The sequence below is a fragment of the Cavia porcellus genome, unplaced genomic scaffold (genome assembly GCF_034190915.1).
Source record: "Cavia porcellus strain 051 isolate PalLab524CR breed Dunkin Hartley unplaced genomic scaffold, mCavPor4.1 scaffold_19, whole genome shotgun sequence".
Lineage (NCBI taxonomy): Eukaryota > Metazoa > Chordata > Mammalia > Rodentia > Caviidae > Cavia > Cavia porcellus.
The window spans coordinates 60,995,817-61,017,341 of NW_026947502.1; the positions used below are offsets into that span (position 1 = coordinate 60,995,817).

The following is a 21,525-nucleotide window of genomic DNA, read 5'->3' on the forward strand; positions in this document are numbered from 1 at the left end:
GGGTGTGCCGCCATGCTGCCTACAGAGTTATCATGCCCAACTTAGGGATGAGGAAACAGAGACCCAAAGAGGCCACCAGGATGGTCTTTGCTTTATTTGTCTCTCTTTCTCACTGGGGATCCGGAGAGCATGACTAATTTTCATGTGGCACGGTGCCCCAGCAGTGGAGGAAGGCAGAGGCCTGAGCCACCAGCCCTGCCGTACCTGTTCCTGCGCTGACTGGGTATGATGTATGGTGCCCAAAGAGGAGAAGCAGCACCACTCACCCTGGCCTGCATGCTCCAGGCCCCACACTCGCTGCCTTATAACCCAGCTCAGACCCAGACACCTGAGGCAGACAGGCTTCCAGCAGCCCGCAGAGCTGGGTGGTTAGTGGATCAGGGCACAAAGGAGTGTTTAATAATGCCATCATGCTACCCCGTCCTCATGGAGCTGTTGTGATGTTCAGTGTTAGAAATGACAACCTTCAATTGCTGCATGTAACCCAGGCCTGGCATCGCCTTGGCTCCTGGCCCCAGAGCAGTTGTGTTTTTCTGGTGACAAATGGCATACAGGGAACAGGGGAAACTGATGGCTTTGAGCAGAAATGTCCTTGTGGACCCTCCAAGCCCTTTGTGGTATAGTTGCTCTTCTGCTCATCTGTCAGAAACATAATTTTCATTAATATTAAGGAGCTGTTTGTTAAAATGTTGCCATGGTAACGAGCAGGGGGAAGGGGATCACCATAGGCTGATGCTGCTGTAACTGCGGCATATTAATCAAGTGCTTGGTTCTGTGCAGTGCACATCCCTCTGAGCCTCCTGGTGACAAAGAATCTAGAGGATGCTGCTGCTTGGGCCTTGCTGTGCTCATGGCAAAGATGTGGGGCTGTGTTGTGTGTTTGTTGACAGAGGGATGAATGAGTAGATGGATGGATGATTGGGCAGATGGATGGATGGATGGATGGACTGATGGATGGATGGGTGGGTGGGTGAACAGATGGAATGGTGGATGGATGGTTGGGTGAATGGATAGGCAGATGGATGAATGGGTGGATGGATGGATGGACAAATAGGCAGATGGATGGGCAATAGGCAGATGGATGTGGACAGGTGTGGACAGGTGGAAAAATGAATACCAAAGTTCAAATCTGAGGCGTCTGTGTCAGAAATGTTTCTGATAGTTCTACTTTTCAGTTGCCCTCTTTCAGTAGAAAGGAATTTTGCCATAGAATTGAGGGAAAGGTGTCAAGGAAATGAACAAAGAAAAGCAAATTTCTCTTGCCTAAAGAGAGCTAACGGCAACAATAGGGATGTAGAGCAGAAAAGCTCAGAGCCAGGTTGCATGGGTTCAAATCCCAGCTCTGTGTCATCCACACAGGCCTGTACCTTAGAGGGGCTGCGGTGCTGATGAGCTCTGTGGGTGGGATGTCACTCTGGGTCTGTGCTATGGACTTGCAGTCTGTGTGTAGCTCAGATGGCAAAGGCCGTGCTGGGCTCAGTGGCCCGGGTCTGCTCTGAGAGTGCCGGGCATCACACTTGCTCCTTCGTCCTCGCAGGATTGGGGGCTCACACACGTGTTGGTTGTGGTGTTTCCCCTCTCCCCAGTTTCCCACCACAGTCCTCAGTCCACATGGTCCACTGTACCCAGGGGGCATTGGACCAGGCGGCTAATATGCATGGCCCACACTTGGAGGAGGATATGTGGCCTGAGCAAATCCCAGGGCATTTCGAGGGGGACCATGGAAGCAAGGCTTCTTTCTGGTGGGGTCTGAGAGCAGGGGTGGTCACTCTGCCATTGTGTGGGTGGCACAGCTGAATGACCCATACTGACCCAGTAGATGCGGCTGCTTCAAAGGCAGACCAACTCAGGCTTATCAATTACATGGATCACATTTTTGTTTCATATTTATCTTGGTTTGAATTGGATTTCTACCTTTAAACCAAAAGTCTGAATAATATAATCAAATATCCAGGGAAGTACTGTTATCCACGGGTTCAGGTATTATCACTTCCTTGGCTGATCAACTCTGGGCTGCACAATGTGGACTATGTTATGATTTAGATAAAAAAATGTCCCTCAATTGCCCACATTCTCCCAAGTGGGGCTCTTAGAAGGTGATTCCGTCATGAGAGTGCCAGCTTCACGGATGGGTAACCCATCCCTGAGTTTGTAGCTGAGTGTGCAGTTAGTGGGTGGCGCCTGGCTGGAGGAAGCAGATCAGCGGGGGTGGGGCGGAAGATCGGTCCTGTCCCCAGCCTTTGCTCTCTCCGGCTCATCCCTGCTCTCACTCCTGGTTACCATAATGTGGGCACCCTCCCTCCACCATGCTGTTCCTGCTATGGAGCCAGCTGGCCATGGGCGAAAACTCCGAAACCGTGAGCCAGCAGAAGCCCTTTCTCCTCTGAGCTGTGTGTGTGTCAAGCATTGTGTCACAGCACCAGAACAGTGACTGACACAAGCAGATACAAGGGAGGATGATTAGGGAGAAGTTCGAGGTGGACACAGGGGGAAGGGCAAGGTGGCATGATTTATTCCTCTTTTCATTTCTCCTGTTTAGCTTGGATACACATGGTCCACTTTTCACCCCGGGGAAGGAACAAAGAGCCCCTCACATACTACCGAATGTACATCTGAGCCAGCCAAAACACCGGATGCTTAGATGGGGTCCTAGGTTTGGTCCCTCAAGGACCAGCATGTTTGATACTAGTGTTAGGTGGGACAGCTGGAGCTGAGTCTCCTGATGGTGCTGCTGCTGGTCCTGCCTGCGGAGTGCCAAGGCTACCCCTAGCGCTATATTCAGCTCACCCGTCCTTTGTTTCTGTGCTGTCCCTGGACAGCTATCACTTCACGGCTCACACACCCGGCTGCCCATCTGCACTCCTCCCAACCGGCTGAGGAGTATGGTGACCCCTGCCCACGCTGAGTCTGCAGAGCCGGCAGGGTCATGTAGGTGCAAAGCACCAAGGGGAGCCCCAATTCTCCTTTCCCTGGAGTATGCCGGCCAGGCAGGGTGGCCCAGGTCTGCACACTGGGGCCGCAAGCCCATCCCTCTCATCTCAAGCTGGCATCTGTTTGGGCCCAGCCAGGCATCTCCTCTAGGGTGACAACACACAGGAATGCCGAGGGTGACAGACTCATGCTGAGCCCTGCTTGGAATTCCATGCTGCTCCTCACCTGCTCATGCATTAACCCCACAAACCTCTCGGGGACTGTATCGGTCACGCACCTCACGCTACAGACCAAGAAAGTGAGGCTCAGGAAAGTTCTGCGATCACCTCAAGGTCATGCACTGGTGGTGGCAGAGGCAGGGAAGGCGTTCCTGCTGTCTAGACCAGGAGGACCTGGTCACAGCACTCTTCACAACCTTGCTGCCCCGGTGGTCTGGGACCACTCTGAAGACCCTCTGGGCACAGGGGCTGTGCCTCACCGTGGGCCCTCCACTCCGAGTTGGGGCAGGGGAGACCCAGAGCAGGCCCCTCCTGGCCAGCAAGCTCCTCCCACAGCTACAGGCCTGTTTCTAACCTAAGGAGGTGACCAAGACAAGCGCCAAACACAGAACTATTTTTACCTAAAATACCAACCTTTGCCAAGGGAAGCACTGTTCTGGTAACCCAGTGACAAACATTTGTCATGTGGCCCAGGGGACAGCCAGGCCTTGCTGGAGGAGGGACAGGAGCTGATGCTGAGGGGACACTCGACATCATTCTACCAAGCACCAGACTGAAGGAATTTCTTTCTGCCTGTGTTCTCTTCAGTTTAAGGCCATTTCAGGAGAAGGAGGCTGGCACTGCTGTCTCCACTGACCCGGGAAGGGGACATTCGGGGCACCGCCCTGTTTTCCATGAGGGGTCGAGGTAGGAAGGGACAGCAGAGCTGCTCTGACCCTGGGCCAGCATCAGAGCCAGCGGAGACCACGGGGTGGGGGCGGTAGGAAGCACGGTGCCACCGGCCTGCTCGGTCAGGGCACTGCTGTTTCAGAAACAGGCTCAGGACAGCGTGGGTCCCTGCCTTCTCCCCGTGGGCGTGCAGGGCTTCTGATGTCCGGCTCTGGACTCAGCACTGAGCCCTGTCCCATTCCCAGCGTGAGGGCTAACAGCTTTAGGGCACTGGCTGTGGGCAGCTATATTCAAATGAACTCCTTCAGCCTTCACACCTGTTTTGGAGGACACTGGTGACTTGCCTGGGGCCCTGCAGCAGCTGGTCAGGCCGGCATCTGAGCCTGCAGTCTGACCCAGGGCCTTGGCCCACCCTAAGCTCCTCGCACCTAAGCCATCATTGACTGAGCACCTAGTACCTGCTGGGTTCTGTGGCTGCAAGGACACAGCTTCCATCCTGGAAGCTCAACTCTGGCTGCAAGGCTTGCCAAGGCTGAGTCAGCCCAAGCCTCCAACTTGAGGTTCAGCCCCCACTCCTTCTCCCCTCCTTTTCCTGCCCTGCCCCTAACCAGTGCCTGGGAGTCAGCAGCACCTATAGGTTGCGCACAGTGATTGTCAGACTCGATTCCCATCCGGCTGTCAGCTCCCGAGGGAAGAACACCAGCCTCTGCCTCCTGCTGCCGCCGGCCGGGATAGGGCTGGGGACCCCTACGCTGCACAGAGCGGAGCACGTCCTGTCACTCAGACCCCACTCCCGCTGCCACGGCAGTCCTTGCTGCCTAAAGTCCTTCTTGGGGTTTAGAGTATACTCTCCTAGGCCCTGAGTATGGCTTGGTGGCTTGAGTATATGGCCCTGGTCTTGTCCCTGCCACAGGACAGCAGCCCCTCAGTGATGCCAAGGTGATGGTCCTGTGATTGGCATCCCCCTGGGTATCCCCTGGGGTGCCTCCTCTGAGGCCCAAGAAGTGGGGTACAGTCCTGCCCTGTGTTCCCCAGGCCTTTCCTGCTCAGTGTGGTCTGGGTCTTGGGCCAAGACGCTCACCCGTGTGCCTGTCACGTTTCTGTGGCCCTGCTATGGGCAGGAGCCTCTCTGTGCCCAACCCCCGCCATGCCGTGCAGCTGCCCTGTCACATCCACCGGCTGCTGGGGTCACGGGGCACCGTTTGATGTCAGCTCAGGTCTAGCCTGCTGACATGGGTCATGGGGTGACCCGAGAGTCCCCTCATCCGGTGGCTTCTGTAGCACAGTGTGTCCCCAAAGCTGCCCTCATTCAGTCTCCCCAGTTTTCCCTCTTCCTCCTGCCATGTGGCCTCCAGGGAAGTCAAGCTCCCTGGAGACCAGAATCAGAATCTGTAAGAACACTGCCTTTATCAAAGCTGCTCCTCTCCAAAGTTTTCCCCCTAGATTCTGCCAGTGCCAGGGTTACCCACAATGCCTACTGCTCCTTGGCACAGTTCTCTGACATGGATCTGTGCTCAGGCCAGTCAGTGCTGCTGCCCTCCTCTGGCCAGCGGCACCCTCTGGGAGTGCAAAGGAGGCAGCCCTGCCTCGCCTGAGCCAGCCGTGTGAGCAAGCCAGCTTTCTCTGGGCCATGTTGCCCTGGCTAAAGGTTCTCTGCAGACAGTTCTGGGGCCCAGACTCTTGGTGAGTCTGGGCTGCTGTCATCTGAGTGGAGAGGGACGTGCCAGTCATGCATAGGCTTCAGGTGCTTCTGGGGAGGACTGGCAGGCGCCCAGCGAATTGCAGAGGCCCGTAGCTGAGTGCAGGCCTCTGGGAAGTTCCCAGATGGAAAGGAAGCAGCACCTGAGCTACAGAGCCCAGCGCCCCGGCCTCCCACTGTCTTCCTCCCTTCCTGAGATCCAGCCTAGGCTGCAGGAGCCACGGCGAAACATGGTGTCACTCACCAGGCTCCTGTCGCGTCACTCACATCCTGAGAACCTTCTTACACCTCGACTCCAGGAGCAGCCAGGGTTTCGGGACCTGTGAAGAGGAACTCGAGATTAGCAGCAGGATCGAGCAACTGGGTGTCTGTTTCCCTTTTCCAGTGGGCTGGGCCACTGGGAGACTGGATGTAGTTGCGAGGATGAAAGGAAAAAATTGGTGTAAGGACTGAGCTGCTCAGTAGGCAAATGCAACCTCTCCAGCTCTGTAGCGATTCTGAGACAGAGAGAGTCGAAGAAAAAGACCCTGACCCTGGATGAGTCAGCAAAGAGGCCCGGCAGACCTTTCCGAGTGACACCACAGGCCCAGCCGCACCTCACGCAGTGTCCTTTGTCCCTGCGAGGCGCGTGTGACTGCTCCCCCCGCAGCCACGGGCTGTGCAGGGTTCCATATTGGTGAGGGCGGCGGGGAAGCTCGATGCTCAGGCCTTGTGTGGGAAACACACCGGTGTCCTTACACAAAGGCCGTGGAGCGTATGTATGCCAGGCGCACCTTCTGTGCTCTGAATGTTCCTCAGGAGAGCAGCAGCCCAGGGCCAGGCCGGCCCCGCTGAGGACGAGCTTGCAGAGCAGTGAGTGGGGGCCGAGCGCCGGGGGCTCTGCAGCCAGCTGGGCAGAGACTGCCTCTGCGGCCAGGGCTGCAGCAGCCACGCTGCAGACCCTGCCAGCCTCTCTCCTGGCTCCCTGGGCCCTGGTGCCTGCAGAACAAAACTTGTTTTTTCTTGTTTCCCTGAGAATTCTCAGGTGAGCTGAGGTTTCTGTATCCATCTGTTCCTGCTCTCAAAGGAGCGCCTTTGGCTGGGGTGAAGGAAACCTTCGTGGTGTCACTTTGTGCTCTCTGGGGACTTGCCATGCACCACGCACCTGAGCTAGATTCCTGCCAGTCAGGGTGAAATCGCACCCTGCAAGCTTCTGGGAGCCAGGACCTGCATTTTAAGAAGGCCCTCCCGGCGCCCTGGAGTCTACAATGTGCCTGTTTGTGTTTCTCTTCCTCAGGAAGATGGAAAGGGCTGCCCATTCTTCAGGGGAAGAGGCAGGCCTGAGAGGCGGCAGCCCCTCTGCCGTGCGGTCCTTTGGTCAGTAGTGCCGCAGGTACAAAGCCACAGAACCACGACCGGAGCCCTGGTCCTCTCCCCTGCACTCTCAGGCAGGCAGACCTCCTTCCTGCAGAGGGATTCAAATTTCTGTGTCCAATCACAGTGGCTGATTTCAATTCTGGACTGTTTAGTTCTCCTGCCCGCTGCCCTTGGAACTAACCATCCAGCTGAAGAAGGTGTCCCAAAGGCCAGCTGACCGGAGTGCTCCAGGCACTGACCAGCCCCGAAGCTCATCAGCCCCCTACTTACGATGGATGCATCACTAGCCCTGTCCTGAGTAAACAGCGGCACAGAGTGGCCAAGTGGCTGTCCGGATGTCGCCCACACAGCTTGTAGTCTGGACTAGCTAGTCTTGAATTCCAAGTCCAAAGGTAGGCCTATGATAGCCCACTGCTCCTGATAAGGAAGGGGCTTCTCGGCACAGGCTACGATGCTCTGGACTAGGGCCGCCTGTCCCCTGTGCTCCTGCTGCATACTCTCTGCACGAGCTGGCTTTACTAATTGGATCCATAGACCAGGAGGAAATGGCTCACCACTCACCCAGAGTGCCCCTCTCAATATCAGCTGGCCAGCTGGCATCCGTAGGTATCAAGAAGGACTGGTTCCAAGACTCCCTGTGGCACTAAAATCCTCGTATGTTCAAGCCACTCACATGACAAGGGGCAGTATCTGTGCATAACCTACCGAAGACTCCTCTGGTGGTGTAACACCCAGTGTGATGTACATGCTGTATCGGTGGTTGGTGCACTGCACTGCTTAGGGAACAGTGACAAAAATAAAGTCTGCACGTGTTTGCTACCCACGAAACGCTTTTCCCAAGTATTTTCCATCAGCAGTTGGTTATGATGTGGAGCCCAAGGGTGCCAAGGACCAGCATGTGTAGTTCGTTCTCCTGCACTTGCTCTCAGAGGCAGATGAGCTCCTTGAGGAACGGAGTGATGTGTTTGCTAGGTGAATGTCCCCAGCACTCTGATGCTGGGAACCCCTGCGGCCGGCAGCTGGAGCACAGCGCCCTGGTACAGCCAGGAGTCTGTGGCCTACACACCACGCCCTTCCCTGGGCTCAGGGGGCCACATACTGTCTTGAGAGGCTGCAGCTTTAGGTCTCCCTGATCTTTGTGCAAGGACCATGTGGCGGCCTACCTTGGTGACAAGGCAGCACAGCCTGCACCTGAAGGTGTCTGTCCCCAGCTGCTTTACCCAGCACTGACCTTTCTGAGCTGCCTTCCATCAAGTTACTTCATTTTGTCCCTTGCCCTATGGTCGCACAGGTCCTAAAGTTACTGATTTTTCTCCCTGCCCCCTTTCTCTGTGGTTCTGGGGATTGAACCCAGAGTCTTGGCACTGAGCTACATCTCCAGCCCCTTTTATTTTTATTTTTAGACGAGATCTCAGTAAGCTTTTAAGTTGCCAGTGCTGAACTTGAATTTACGATCTTCCTGGCTCAGACTGCCAGGGTGCTGGGATTACAGGTATGTGCCAGCATACTGGGTTTTTTTTTTTAAATTTAAACATCAGCATGCCATTTTAATTTTGCTGCTATCTTTATCAGGACTGTACTTTGTTACAGACTTGCATGAGTTGTGAGTGGTTCACTGTAACTCTCTCATACCTGAAGCTCTGGATTTCACAGTTTTTTTAGGATGCAAGGCTGTCCACAATGCTTATACCATTTTATAGCAGAATTACCTCCACAGTGAGAGTTACATTGTAGGTGCTCATTTCTATATATAACTTAAACGCACAGTGAGTACTGCTGTTAAATACGGCTCATGTTAGCACTGACTATGTTAAATATTAAACTACTCATCGAGTACCTGCATGTACCTGACCCGGTGCTAAGTACCAGATAGATATCAATCAGTGAAACCCAGCCTCACCCTAAAGAATGGTACAGAAAAGGAGAAAGACACATTGTTGCGTGGTTATCGGGAGGGGGCCTGAGGCAGACAGCTGCCGGACTCCTGAGTCTCCTGCTGAAGGTCACCTCCTGCAGAGAGGTCTCTACTTCTCTTGTCCACCTTGTCCCACTGCAGGCTTGTGGGCTGGCCCCCTGCCCCAGCCCCCTTGCCCCACAGCTGTGCCCTGCCAGTGCTGTCCCTCAACTCTCTGGGGTCCTGAACAGGACTCGCAGAGCTGCGTAGGCAGGTGGCGAGCAGCTCTCATCACCAAGGAACCTGCTCTTATTGCCAGCTGATGAGGCAGCTGTTAGTGCACAGAGAAGCTGAGTGACTTGGCTAGGGCGGCACAGCAAGTAGTTCTCAGGGCTGGAGTCCCTCGGAACCGGCTGTGTTCCCTGTCCACCCCGACCCCAGCCTGCACCGTTCCCATTGGACAGGCATTGGGTCCCTAGTGGTACAGTGCAGTCCCCGGATAGGAGGCCCTCTGGCCTGCTTCTCTCCTGTACCTGTCCTGGGCCTCAGAGTCACTTCCCACCTCGGCTGCCTCCCCCACGCCAAGCGGAGCCCAGTGCTGCAGCAGGGACAGCGGCTCTCCGGGAGACTCAGGGATGGGTGCTCCAGTTAGCACCCAGGACCAAGGTGCACGCAGCCTGCCTTCCCAGCTCAGGGTTCTGCTCGCCAGAAAGCACGAAGGCCATGGAGCAAACCCCGGGCAGGAGAAAGGTTCACTCCCCCCAAGGCTCCCACTCTCCCTCCGGCCTTGTCTACCCCTTCCCCTGAAGCTGGACAGTGGAGGTGACGGCAGTCTGAGCTTTGGAGAAGAGCTGACCCCTAGCACTCCTCCTACACACACACTGTGGCCCATTCCATTTGTTAGCAGCTGACTGAGAATCCCTGCTCTGGTAAAGTGGTCATTCTGCCCCGCCCTGGGATGGAAGCAGTGCCCTGAAGGGAGGGACCCAGTGGGCACGGGCAGTGCAGGCTGGAATCCAGAGAGGAAGGTCTCTAGCAAAGACGGTGGAAAACTATAAGCTCTTTCTGCGGAGCCTAAGCTTGAGCCGGAAGGGTAGTCTTGTGACCGAGCCCACCTTGGTCACAAGAGCAGCTTTGAATTCCAAAGAGCACTATGAGTGAGGAGCTGGCCCAGTAGTTGCCACCTCCTGTGCACAGCTCTGTGCCCAATGTGGGCACTCATGGGCCCATTTTACAGATGGGAGACCTGGACCCAGCGAGATGAGAGGGCAGCACTCGGGTCTGCACTCAGGCCTAACTGAAGAGTCTACCTGCTTCCCCCACTGTCTCTTCAACTCTGACCCTGTGCGGCAGTTTCTCCCACCAGCCTGACCTGGCCCTCACCAAGGCCCCCCTAGAGTGCGGAAAGTCCTGATTCGAGTCCACAGTGGTATGCAGAGGAATAGCTTGACATCGTGGACGCTGGATGCTAAATTCTGTTCTCACCCTGGTTTCTATTTACTTGAATGTGTTTTCCCTTCTAGGTTGTCCTGATTGTCCTGCACCCTTGGTGCCCTTGGAAGATAAGCCCAGCACGGGCAGGCGTGTCGGTTTCGCTCCGAGTTCTCTGCTCTTTCTGCCGGGCACTGACTGCGGTCCAGGCAGTGGGGAAGGGGGTCAGGTGAGCTCTCCTTACTGGCTGGGGACAATGATGTTATTGTGCTCACCCCAGCACAGTACAACAGTGGCAGGACTGCAGGTGAGAGCACAGTCCTGGGAAGAGGCCCGGCAGGAGTGGGCAGCCCACGTGGGGGCGGCAGGGTAGATGCCGAGCTGGGCAGTTGGCCAGGTGGCTGGGGCTGGGCAGTGTGGAGGAAGCGCAGGGTGGCTGTGCCAGGGAGCTAGAGGCCTTTCGAGAGGCTGGATCTTCACCTGCGGGGATGGAAAGCCATCAAGAGTCTGCGGCTCCTGGCACTCAGGGTCTCCAAAGCATCTGTCAAGAGGCAGGCTGGGTCCTGTTTATCTCCAGGTTGGCTTCGGATCCCCCAGCCATCTGAGATCCTCCACTGAGAAGCTCCTGGGACCCTGCCACCTCCAGAAAAGGCAACCCCAAGGCCATGGATTTGTGTTGAGAGAAATTCTCCTGGGTGCCTGGCCTGAGCCTCCTCCTGTCTGGCCTCGGGGGATCCTGGGCCCACAGTGGCTGCTGACAGCTGTGAGGGGATCCATGCACCCCTGATGTCAGCGTGCACAGCTCCCTGGAGACCGGAAGGGAGCCGCAGGTGAGCCGGGATCCAGCCCTCTGGGCGGTGATGCTTCCTGACTGGAATGAGCAGCTGTAGCAGACAGGAGCTACCCAGGAGAACCAGGTTCCTCCTGGCCCCCATCCGAGAGAGAGTCTGCGGGGAGCAGCAGAAGTGGCTGAAGAGACGGTCTCTAGGAGGTGGTGTCTGCTCGGACACACAGATGCTGTCCCCAAGCCAGCATGCCCGCCTCCCTCCATACAGTGGAATCCCAGCTTCTAGGGCAAAGGTCAACCTGCACCTTTGGCTCAAGGGTGCTGGGTTTCTGGCTGGAGACTGACAGTGGTATTCATCACTGACCTTGTGTCCACAGACAAAATGTCTTCTCTCCCCTGGGCCTTCATTTTGTAATCCGTAAAACGGGTATAATGAGGATTAGGTAATAGCAGAATGATGTGTGGGAGTTCGAGCTCAAACCTGTCAGATTACAGCTGTTCCACCCCCAGCCTGACTGCCTCTCGGGCTCGGGACAGTGCTCTCCAGTACGTGGTTGTGCCTAATAAACGCTGCCTCTGCTGCCCTTCTTTTACTCGTCTCTTATTTTCTGACCAGATTTAGGAAAACTCTGGGGACCCAGGAGGTGCCAAATAAGCCCACATCTACTGGATTTTCCTACAGACAATGCAGTGGCCTTGTGCTGTACGGAAAGACAAAGCAGTTCACTCTGTGCCTCCCACCGTGTCCGGTTTCCACCCCTTGGTTAAACATCTTAAACCTTACTTGCCTGCAGGGTCAAAATAAAATCGCCAGAAGCCTTCACTTTACACTCGTAAACCCTTTTTTAAAAACGTGTGTGAGAGCATAAATGTACTGACTCAGAGTTGGGAGCGCTCTCTCCTGCTGCATTCCAAATCTGTCGAGTCACATGAATCGAGCTGAGCCCTGCATGTGGCTGCCAGCCCGAAACTGCTGAGCAGTGAAGCCGAAGACCCAGAGCTCCACCTCTCCCTCCCCTGCTGCTCACTCTGCACCCGGCAGGCTCAGGCTCGAGTCAGGCAGATGGAGAGAACGCCAGGCCTGGAAGACTCCGGCAACCAGCTGGAGCCAAGCTTGAACTGCAAGGCAGTGTTACGACTTTCAAAAAGTGAAAGAAAGATTTGTGTGTGGGGGTGCCTGAGGGGGACAATGCCACTTGTGCTGCCAAGAACTTCACGTGCACACCTCAGCAAGTGCCAGGATTCAGTCCACTTCACAGATGAGGAAACTGAAGCGTCAAAGTGTCAGTAACTTGCTCCAGGCCCACAGCAGATGGGAGTGGAGCTGACATACCACCCCCCAGCTCTGGAATGTGCTCTCACACGTCCAACTGCTCCTTCGGAAGGAGAGAATTCTTTTCTACAGAAGAAGGAGAGTGCCGTACACCTGACACCAAATCCATGCCTTGCGTCAGGTGTGCAAGAAGAGGCTAGTGGTGGGCGTGGGAAGAATGGGGGTAATCTGGTGACTGTCTTTCAAGTTTTGAAATTATGCAGAAGCTATGATGCATCCACAAATAATTACAATGAAAGAAAGAGAAAATGCCCATGCCAGGACCATAAGTGGCATGGGTAGAGATGACTGGCTGGGGCGACCCAGAAGGACTGCTCGGTGGAGGAGCCATTTAAGCTAGATTGAGGGCTCCTAGGGTTCAGACAGGAGGTGGCCAGAGGAAGCCTTGCCTACTTGTCAGCAGTGCACCTGAAGTTCCCACCTCGGTTCTGAGCTGGATTTGCTGATCCCTAGGTGAGAATGTCACCCGTGGAGGTTGCAACCTTATGTCTGGGAGGAGAGAAGCCGAGGGAGGAGGTCGGAGCCAGCAGACAGATGTAGAGCAGAACAGGATGAAAGTGCCAGTCCTGCCTGTGCCTGGTGTCTCCGAGCAGGTCCCTGCACTTGGACCTCAGCTGCTTCTATCTGTAGGAAGCCGCAGAGGTGGGGCTTGGGTGCTCCAGCTGGGTGGGACCTTGGAGAGCTCCCAATCTATGTCCACATTGCAGATGCAGACAGAGTCTGGAGAGGCTCATTCAGGGAAGTCCTTGGAACTGGATTCGGTGGTACTAGCTCCCAAGGGGCCTGGCAGGCTCCCTCACAGGCCCTGACGGAGCAGCTCTGGGTCGCCAGCTGGGCCCCAACCTCCCTGCTGGCCTTGCCCCACACTCAGGAAATTTCCAGGAAACCATGACAGGGCTCTCTGCTGCCACAGTTTCCTGACAAGACATACATCTGGCTATGACACACATCGCTGGATTTCTGCCCAAGGCTGTACATCTTGCATGGAAAACACTTTCCCTCCAACTGACACGGTGACAATGGAGGCTGCCCTTGTCCACTGAGGTTGAGCTCATTCAAACGGCTCCTCCTCCCCAGCCTGCCCCTGAGGAGTGGCTCTGGACTGGGGCTCGCAGATACTAGGCTCTTCAACCAGAGTCCTCCTCCCCTGGCATGCCGGCCCTCCCACAGTCCTCCTCCCCAGGCTCTGCTGCAACAGGCTTTCCTGGCCACTTCTGCCCTTGCCGAGCACCTTGTCTCTGCTGTCCCCCTTGATCATGGTTTGCGACACCCTGAAGAGCTGGACAGAAGTCCTGTCTTCCCACAAGGACGGTGGACTCAAAGGAGGGCTCCATGCGCAGTAACCACCTCAGCAAGTGTCAATACCTAATGCCAGTGCCGAGTAACTTTGCACTTGCTGTCCCCGCCTCTTCCCAAGTCCTTGTGGGACCATCAACTTCTCAAAGTCAGCTCTCCAAAGAGGTCTCTCCTGACCGCTGTCTCCTCCAGGTTTCGCTCCTGCACCAGCTCTCACCACCAGCTTCACTGTCTTGCACTGCTTTTCCTATCCTCAAATTACTGATTTGCTCATGATCTGCTCCCGCTTTTGCTTGTTTACAAGCTGCATCCTCAGCAAGAAAGAGTTAATGGGGTCTGCTCCATCTTGTTCCCCAGAGGACTCCTAGCACTTGGCAGAGGGCCTGGGACAGCAGTCCCACTTGGTAAATGCGCGCCCTTGGACAAAGGAGGAATGTGGCCAGGCCCTGCGGGTGTTCACTGAGCTAGCTAACGCTCCTAGAAACTTTGCGTGATGTCACTGTACCCATTTTGCAAATGAGGCTCCGAGAGGCTGTTTTAGGTCACATGGGGGTACAGTCACATATCTACCTTCCACTTGTCTGATGCAAGGTCTGCTGGACACTGCTGCTTCCCTCAAGGCTTCACAGTAAGGACCCGGGAAACACTTGTGGGTCTCTAATGATGGGGAACGCTTAATCACCAGGGAAGGGGCTCCCTGCTTCCCCCATCTAAGTGTTAAGCACATGGGGAAGAAGGGAACGAGCTCCCAGGGGCCTCAGGTAGGTGCCGTGGTTCAGATGAAAGCAAACAGCTTTCATCTGCTGGCATGATGGGCAACGCTCTTAGGCGGGGCATGTATTCTCTGGCCTGCTTTCTGCATGGCTGGCCCATGTCCTGCAGATGCATGAGCTGTGCAGGTTGCCAGTGAGACTGAGACACCATGCAGGTGTCCTGGGCAGAGAGGGAGTAGGCAAAGAGAAGGATGTTGATGACATTGCAGGGAGAAGAGGCTGTGTTGGCCTGGTGCCTGGAGGAAGGGTGGGAAATTATGCTGAGAAGAGCAGTGGGAAACGTTGCATGCCGAGAGGGCCAGGCCTGGAAAGCTGGCTGTGCAGGTGCGGAGCTGAGCAGGGGAAGCTGCATCCAGGGCTGCATGCACGCAACCCACTTTGAGCAACGTAGACCTCATCCTGATGGCCAGCTGTCCTAGAAGGCTTCACAAGGGAGGGCACAGGGAATGGTTGGTGTCAACACCGACTTCTGCTTCCTCACTGGCGCAGGGCTGGTTAGTAGCTGGGAAGCTTCCAGCTCTGGTTTGTAAAATGGGCATCACAGTGCCATGCACCTCATGGGGGTGTCTGGATTGAAAGGAAACAAAACCCAGAAAGCCATTGGTGAAGAGCACCACCAAGACAGCCAAGCCTCTGTTTCAAACCTAGTGGTGGCGTCCGTGCGGGAGGTGGCTGGAGCGATTGCAGGCTGCGCTTACTAAGACAGTTACAGAGAGTGATCTCAACATTAGCTTTCTCAGACCAACTCTCAGGTTCCTGTCTGCGGAGTGGGAGCATGGCTGACTGTGCACACGGGCTCTCTATGTGAACTAAACAGGAGAGATCTGAAGCTAAGAAAGCCCGGGGACCAGGCAGATTTCCTTTTCCTATACAGAGCGGTGTTCAGAGGGGACATGTGTGTCTGGGCTTTCATTTCTGTAACCCACGGAGGCAAGCAAAGAAGCCGATTGCAGCACAGAAGACAAGAGCAGAACTCGAGAACAGGAAGCCTGTGGTTCAGGGCTTTCCTGGGAAGACTTAGAGGAGACATCTCTCCCATTCTCCTACTTGCCTTTTGCACTCAGGCCTGTGAGTCAAACTCCTACCAAGTTCTCAGCCTCAAAAGCATAGTCTCCTCCTGCTGGAAAGTGGGACTTTAGTTATTTAAGGCCCTTGTGCCTCAGTGACTAGTGTTAACAGGGGTCCATGAGAAGGCTTCGTCCCAAGAGTCATTTGAGAATGACAGGCGTCTATGTACAGAGCACCTGGGATGTGTGAGCGCTCCGTGAGACTGAGGACAGGAGTTACGAGGACCTGCAGCCACAAGGTGCTCCAGTGAGGAGAGCCAGGGAGGAAAGGAAAGGCAGCACCACTGGTTACCAGGAGCAATTCCAGGGACGCCCTTCACGCCCACATAAAGTGGACCAGGGTAGTTCAAGGGATGTCGGGGATGCACCGTGACCACAGAAGAGCCATGATCGCCAGACGCAACAAAGAGCGAGAGACGAGGAGGGTCTGGGAAGCTTCCCGATGAAAGTCAGCCCCGAGGATGGTGCGGGTGCTCGCCCTGAAACCGGCGATGCCTCAAGAGGATTAGGAGAAAGTTAAAGGCTGAGCCCTTGATGTGCCCTGGGCACCGGCTGTCTTAACTCATCTCACTTCCACTGCGTGGTGGACACTGCCATCAACCCCATCTTCTAGGTGAAGGCAGTGGTCCCCAAAGAGATGTCCACACACCAACGTTCCAGAATCTGTGCATGCATGGGAAGTCTTTGCAGAGAGCATTAAGATAAAACAAGATCATCCTGGATTACCTGAATTAACCTGAGACCCAGTGCCCAGTGTCCCAGAGACTCAGGATCAGAGGCAGAAGAGGAAGGGAGTCTGGCAGATGGAGGGCAGCACTGAGGAGAAGCAGCTGCAGGAATGTCCACAGCCACGGGAAGTGGAAGAGGCCAGGGGATCCTGCGGTAGCTCCACCCTCTGCTGGCCAGGGAGGATGTGGGCCTCTAAATGGAACCGGAGGCAGCGGGGCAGAGACCCTGGGGGACACGGGAGGTGCTATGGCGTGAGTTCAACAGTGGGGCCTCCAACCAACGAGGCCTGAGGCCTGAGAGCGGGACCCCACGTCTCCTCACACCGAGCCCCGTGCCTTAACCAGGAGCAGCCAGTTGATTTTGGGGTGGTGGTGAAAAGAAGGGCTGGGGGCAGTGTCCTATTTATAAAGAATAAAATAATTAAATTCAGGTCAGTGGAGGGAACCACTGGGCTGAAACAAATGTGGAGGCTGCAGAGGAGGGGGGACACAGAGAGCCGGCAGGGACAGGAGGGGCATGGTGTCCTGGCAGTGGCTGCTTCCCAAACTGGAACTGTCTCTCCAGGGGGCAGAGGGCAGGGGCCGGCTGGCAGGGCTGGTGTATCCTTTCCCAAGGACACACACACAGACACAGGGACACATACTGCCTGAAGCCCACTCTGCCTGCAACAAGGCCATGATCGGAGGCATCCCCGTACTCTTGCTCTGTCACCTGCCTATCTCCACACGTTTGGAGGGCAGGCCAACCAGGCCAGCAGTGCCACTGCTGCAGCCGGGAAGTAGCCATGGCCTCACAGGGCTCCCTGTGCCACCCTCCCACCATGCAGCGAGGGGCCCATGCTAGGACATGGTTGGCACTGAGCTTGGAAGTCCAAGTGATGAGGAGCTGAGTGAGCCCGAAAGCCCCCCAGGGGTATTTCTTAAGGGGTGCAACACTCCGGGAGTGGCCCTCAGGCTACCTTTCAGTCACCAAGGCTAAGGGTGCTTTCAGAGGAGGAGGATGCCTCTTGGTGTCCTGAGTACCTGGATGAGCTCCCCAAACCCATGCGAGGAGCTCTCCGTCCATGTGCCAGGGTCCTGGGGGTGACTGCTCACAGGTTTTGGAAGTCAGTTGCTTAATGTGTCCTGTAGTTGCTCTGAGAGTGGCTCTGGGCCAGGCATTAGGTGGATGGTGAAGAGGATAGGCCTTTGCCTGCAGTGTCCCAGGAGTGGAGTGGGGATTCCACATGAGAGGGCCCTGGGGTGGATGATACCACGTGTGTGTCTGCAGGGCCCAGGCGATCAGACACAGAATCTGGGAACTGGGAGGGTGGGGCAGAGAAGGTGGGGGAGACTGGGCCTGAATGGTGCCCCAGGGAACAGGGAGGACAGGAAATAATGGGCAGATGGGTGGCCAGGTGGGAGGAAGGAGCACAGGGCAGGCACACAGTGGTCCTGCGGGTGTGCCCAGCCTCCTTGGGAGGAACGGGGTGGGCAGACTTGCAAAGAAAAGGATGGCAATTTCTGGTGACAGAGGAGCTCACCCACAGGACAGAAGAAATCCACAGGGCCTGTCCTACAGAGGCCTTTGCGCCTGACCAAGGTCACTGGGGAGCAGAGGCATCTGGGACCCCGAGGAGTATGCACAACTCAGAGTCAACTCTGCCACAGGGTGCGTGCATCACAGCCCCACTGTGCCTCAGTTTCTCTCATGGAAACTGACCTCAGTAACAACAGCAGCACCCTACACTAGGCCCCGCTCCCTGGATTCTACCCAGCTCCGCTCCTTGATTGCATAGTGCTGTTACACATTGCACACTCGGCTGCTATGGTCCTTGGCCTCTCAGAGTTAAGCACACCACTTAGCTCACCTCGGAGAGTACTGTAAAACCAAATACTGTTTATAAAAGAGGACTTTTAATGGAATGGTACTCTAAAAATGGTTATTACTGTTGGCGACATTTTTCACTAAGTTCCTCTAGTCAGAATCCACCATAGGACAAAGGTTATTTAAGGCCTAAGTACAATATTAGAAAAAAAAAGAATCACTTTCAAACATTAGCAAAAGAAAGATCCTGTGGAGACGGGCAAAAGGGAGTCTGCCAGAGCCTGAAATTCTAGAAGGCAGGACATCAGGGGCTTTTTGTTTGTTTCTGGTACCAGGCCCAACATTCTAAGTAGGGTCATTAGTTGCTCCCTGGTGGCAGAAGGAGCACAGGGCTTCTGGGAGCCATAGCAGCAGCTGAATGGGGACAGGTCTGAGCTCACCTGGCTCGCAGGACAAATTGATCCAGTGCCCGGAAGCATGGGACTGTGACCTGCCCTCTGCCAGAGAAGGATGGGGGTCTGGGGTGCTCTATTGCAGGAGTCTGTGCGTTGCCTGGGTGGCTGTAATCTCACAAGGTCAGAGGGACCACTGACTTCCCCAACTTGCTGAAGGCTCCCCACCCTCAGCCTCCCACTGACTGCTCAGAACAGAAGCCTCCTGCTTCTCTGCCCGCGGCCCACCGTGCATTCAGTGCACTGTACGGCGTCTTCACCCTCCCTCTCTTCCAAATCCATCCACGCCTTCACTGCCAGCATCCCTGGCCCGGACCTCACAGTGACCATTTTCCAAGTGGCCTCCCTCCTTCCGCTGTTGCTTTTTCTAATGCAGCCAGTGGTCTTCTCCAAATGGGATCAGATCCCAGCACTGCCCTACTAGAACCACTCTAGGTTCCTAGGGATCTCAGCGCAAATGCACGCTGTTTTCCTAAGTCCTAAGGGGCCTGCCTGGTGTGGCTGTCAGTCCAGCTGGGTGCCTGCCCCGTGCTCCTGGGCCGTGAGCCTCCCCTACTCCCCCAGCCCCTCTGCTCACCATTGGCCAGCTGTGTCTCGAGGCTGTGCCTGTTCCCACAACTGGGCCTGGGCAGGGTGATTCAGCCTCAGACTGGCTGTGGGCACCAGCAGGGCTGGCAGAGGAGTTCTTCGTAAGCTACAGTGTGGCATGGTGTGACCTCTAGCCCACTTACAACTGGGCTTTTGGGTTTCAGTCTAGTTACAATGGTTTCCAATTCCATTGCATTTGAAACTTTTATAGTTTGCAACTTTATGTGCTTTTCCGGTATAAGCGCATTTACAAAGGGGGTATTTCTGAGAACGCCCTGACAGTATATTATTATCCCAAAAGTAACAGCCTAGCTAGAGTGTGACAGAGCTTGGGCAATGTTTAGTCTTCTGAGTAGAAAACCAGAGTTATAGGTTACTAGAGGCCTTGTGAATCCATCAACTAGTTATGGGGTGTGGTGGCACATGCCTTTCACCCAGCACTTGGGAGGCTGAGGCAGGCCGGGGCTCCATAGTGAGTTCAAAGCCAGCCTGAACTACATAGTGAGACCCTATCTCAAAACAAAACAAAACAAAAACCCCTGTGAAGTAACAAAGTCCCCTCATGTGAACTTTAGTATCATCGTCAACACTTTTAATAGTATTAGAATAGTATTACTAAATCTTTATTCATGCTGGTCCCTATGTTACATGCCTTTTATGCTTTACCTGTCTTAGTCCTGATAGGTAGGCCAAGAGGTATTTTTACTGTCAGACGAGAAAGCTGAAGCTCAAAGAGTTAAGCACTGCACAAGGTCACAATGCTGGGTATCTTAGCGGTCTGTTTTGAAAGCCCATGTTGTCTGGTTCTGCTGTGTGTGGCTCGGGGCAAGGAGACCAGGGATGCATCCAGTTGTGGGAGAGAAAGAAGAAGGGTAAGGTCTAGGCAAGTACAAGGCTGCCACCCCGCAGGGGCCTGGGAGTTGGGGTGGTGGATTCTCCTGAACCTTACACTTGGTTCTTTCGTGTATTGGTTTCCAGTTACAATGCCGGAGAAGCCCGAGGGGTCCCTCTCCTGTCAGTGAGGAAGAGTGAGTGTTTCTTGTAAAGAGCATGCATTGCCTTTCTGCTATTTAAGCCAAGGAGAGAGAAAGAGGAGAGAGGAAAGAGGGGAGAGAGAGGAGGGAGAGGGAGAAGGGGAGGCAGAGAGAGAGAAGGAGAGAAATGGAGAAACCGTGTCTGATCACGAAGGGTTCTGTTCACAAGGTGACAGCGCTCCATCAGAGAGATTCCCAGAGATGTTTTCCTGCCGTGTGCCTGCAAACTCCCCCACTCCTGGTCCCTTTGCACATCATTTGGAAAACAGTCCCAAGGGAGGAAACAACATCAGTGACAACATGAGGACATTCTCATCCTGGGCCCAGTTCCACTCCGTCAGCTCCCGCTGCCTCACTGCCCCACGCAAGTTCCCTCCTCTCCCCACACCCCAGTTTTCTCAGTGAAGCAAACATCAGGTTCCTGGGCTCCCAGGGAGGCTTTGGGAGACAGCAGCTCAGCCGGCCTGGTGACCCTGGAGAGGGTGGCACGCACAGAGCCTGTCCAAGGCCCTGCATGTCCCCCTTTGAAAGCAAATATGGCAACACTCATCGCGGCACAGAGGCCTCGGTCCAACCCGGGGCCCAGCACCCCAGTGGTGGCTCCCCGCCCCCTCCCTTCCTTTCCTTTTCTGAGTTGGAGCACAGGTAGCAAACGCTGTGGAGAAGGTGTAAAGGGCTTACATGATTTCCTGAGGTCCCTGCCAGGTTAGAAGTAGCTGGAAAAACTGGAACAGAAGCAGGGTGCACATGTGTTCGTGGGTGTGAGTCCGTGTGTGTGCACCAGTGTCAGTGAGCAGTGAGAATGAAGAACTAAGTATGGGAAGAGCCCTCACAGTCAGCTGCGTTTCCTCCTTATCTACACTGCGTTTTTTACTTCTTTACGAACCAGTGAGCTTCCATTAAGCAAGTGAATCCTCACCAGTTAGGGACAAGACATTCCCCCCAAAACAACAGCACCAGGTCATGACACAAATTCCTCCACATTTGCCTGGCCAACATTCTCTGGGATCTGATGGCAAGAGGCCTTTCCTGAGGGCCTCGGGACATTGCCAGAAAACTAGCCATTTCACCCACCGAGCAGGAACTGCAGAGAGCAGAGACCTCTGTCATATCTGGTGGCCCTGGGTAGACACGGGGGTTCTTCAGTGAGGGCTGCAGTGAGTGACGGGGGTGCTGCTGGCCAAGTGCCATAGGTTCTCCCTGTGGGAAAGGCTCCTCCCATCAAAAACATCACCCCCACTCTGCAGGGTGACCCTCGGAATCTGGTTTGAAAAACCACTAACAGTTTTAATTGTGGATGAAGCAGCAAAAAGAGGCCCAGTGTTGTAAAGAAAGCAGCCCAAGCTTCGTTCTGGAAACTTCTGACCACAGCTGTAAGGAGCATAATCTTAGATGACTGCTTAAGCTCATCGGCCCTGCACAGTTGCAGCCCCAATCCCTGGGCAATCATTGGCACTATAGG

At 55.1% G+C, this 21,525-nt stretch overlaps 1 protein-coding gene across 3 annotated transcripts in view; it reads right to left on the reverse strand.

Annotated features, from left to right (window-relative positions):
* The window catches only part of Zhx2 (zinc fingers and homeoboxes 2), a 136,315-nt gene that overhangs the window by 68,939 nt on the left and 45,851 nt on the right, over positions 1–21,525 (reverse strand). For all 3 annotated transcript variants that reach the window (XR_010041245.1, XM_063231148.1, XM_063231149.1), the window contains exon 2: positions 5,762–5,837. The gene's annotated coding sequence lies outside the window, so the exon portion shown is untranslated. The remainder of the gene's footprint in view (positions 1–5,761; positions 5,838–21,525) is intronic.